This window comes from Cryptomeria japonica, chromosome 8 (assembly GCF_030272615.1).
Source record: "Cryptomeria japonica chromosome 8, Sugi_1.0, whole genome shotgun sequence".
Classification (NCBI taxonomy): Eukaryota; Viridiplantae; Streptophyta; class Pinopsida; order Cupressales; family Cupressaceae; genus Cryptomeria; species Cryptomeria japonica.
In genome coordinates, this window is record NC_081412.1 from 136,755,529 (window position 1) to 136,758,289 (window position 2,761).

Below are 2,761 nucleotides of genomic sequence, written 5' to 3' on the forward strand. Positions count from 1 at the left end.
AATTGTCTTCAACCTATTACAACCCCCTTCCAAACTTCCTACTGATGTTCTGCCATTCCATTTCAGTAGAAGTCCTACATGCATAATATGGGATCCAACATGACCAAGGGAAAAGGTATGTCTGTCTTAGATCAACTCCTTTTCACTAAGTGCACAACGAAGTTGAAACCCTCTAGTTAACTCCTTTTGGAACACTTGCCATGGATATAGGAAATGATCATAACTGATTCATCTATGACTTTGCCTCCTACGACCACAACACATCCATCTGAGGCTCCGGTATGCTTTAGTTTTTTAGTCTATTCATTTTTAGTTACATGTGTTATTTGACATATATGTTATTAACTTGTATTAATGTTGTTTTACCAGTTACAGCCCCCTTCAGGAAATCCCACGGATCCTCAACCTTACCCATTGCTGAAGAAAGAGATGAGGTAATCAACATTTCAACTTCAAATAATTTAGAGTTCAGTATTTAGTTATTTTGATGTTATATTGAGAAAATATATCTAATTCGACATTTGAATTATCCTTGTGTAGCCACCTGCAGAGCCACGTACTGCTTCGAAGAGGCTCAATTTTGATGATCTGCCATAGTCATAGATACTAATAGAGACATATAGTTATAGTTGTGATCATTGAAGGACCAATTTTTTTATATATTCGACATTTGTATATATATATATATATATATATATATCAACTTTGACAGACATGGCACATGCCACATTTTTGTAACTATTATTGATTTGGCATCTATGCCATTTTTTGATATGTACACGATTATTGTTCATTTTGCTAATATGAAACTTGATATTCTTGAAACTTACTTATTTTCTATTGAAATGTGATCAAACCTGTTCATTCTGTATATGTCTTGAAATGTGATTCAATTTGTTCATTACTTGTAACTCATATGGCGTATACTTTTAAACTATCTATTACTCATATTGTGTATACCCACGTACCCAAGTAACGACACTGGTAATGCTGATATTGTGTATTTTGATTGAGTGAATTTGCTTTGAGTCCTTTCTGCATGAAGATATTGGAGTGAAGTTATTATTTCATAAACTCGTGCTTATTGAGTGAAGTTCATCATTTCAAGAATCAATTAAGACAAGACTTGAGCGCACAAAGCAGATTTGAAATTTATCTAAGGATGAGTCGGCTTAGGTAAGGTTTTCATTTAAATTTTTTTCCATAACAAGTTGGCCTTAGGGTAAGAGACACACCTATTCATCCAAATCACCTATAAAAGAAGAGTTAGAGAAATCATTTTAACATCAAATCAAACCAATTATCTCTTCTTTCGTTAAAAAAAGTGAAAAACTGTCAGTGAGAGGTCGCAAAAAAGTGCATATTTCCTTCTACTCATTGTGGGAATGAACCATCAGCGTGAGCACATCCAGGTGGCTGGTTTTACGCTAAGTGTTCCCTTGTCTCGCTCCCCAAGATGTCTGATCATTCTGAGCCACCTCGTAGCGACGTTTTCCCTTGACCACTCAAAGTGGAAAAAATGGTCAAACTTTGACGTCGCGTAACTCAAAGACCGCGAAACTTATGGATGATCCATTTGAACCTATGGGGTCATGTTGTCACTTCCTAAAAAATCCTCTCTCAGTTTTGGACAACTCGATTTTGTTTTCTTGTGGTGATATTTTTTTTGTCGCATCAAAAAACTGTAAAAAATCGTCAGTGAGAGGTGGCAAAATAGTGCATCTTTCACTCTTCTCATCCTAGGAACAAATCATCAGTGCAAGTGCATCCAAGTGGTTGGGTTTACGCTAGGTGTGCTCTTGTATCACTTCCCAAGATGCCTGATCATTCTGAGCCACTTCCTAGCGATGCTTTCCCTGGAGCGCTTAAAGTGGAAAAAATAGTCAAACTTTGACATCACATAACTTGAAGACTATGTCTCTTATGGATGATCCTATTGAACCTATGGGGTCGTGTTGTCACTTCCTAAAAAATTCTCTCTCGGTTTCAGACAACTCGATTTCATTTTCTTGTGGTAAGATTTTTTTTGTCGCATAAAAAAGGGTCAAAAACTGTTAGTGAGAGGTGGCAAAATAGTACATCCTTCATTCTACTCGTCGTGGGAATGAACTATCAATGGGAGCGCATTCGGGTGGTTGGATTTACATTAGGTGTGCCCTTGTCTTTCTCTCTTAGACGTCTGATCATTTCGAGCCACCGCGTAGCGACACTTTCCCTTGAGAGCTCAAAGTGGAAAAAACGGTCAACCTTTGATGTCACGTAACTTGGAGACCATGGCACTTATGGATTAGCCATTCAAACATATGGGGTCATGTGTTTGCTACCTAAAAAATCCTCTCTTGGTTTTGGACAATTCAATTCCGTTTTCTTGTGGTGAGATTTTTTTTGTCACATAAAAAACCGTCAGTGATAGGTGGCAAAATAGTGCATCTTTCGTTCTGCTTGTCGTGGGAATGAACCGTCAGTGCAAGTGCATTTGGGTGGTTGTGTTTATGCTATTTGTTCCCTTATCTTTCTCCCCAAGATGTCCAATCATTCCGAGCCACCTCGTAGCAATGTTTTCCCTTGAGTGCTCAAAGTGGAAAAAAAGGTCAAACTTTGACGTCGCGTAACTTAGAGACCATGGCACTTATGGACAATCTATTTGAACCTATGGGGTCATGTGGTTTCTGCCTAGAAATTTCTCTCTCGGTTTTGGACAACTTGATTTCATTTTCTTGTGGTGATATTTTTTCTGTCGCATCAAAAACCGTTAGTGAGA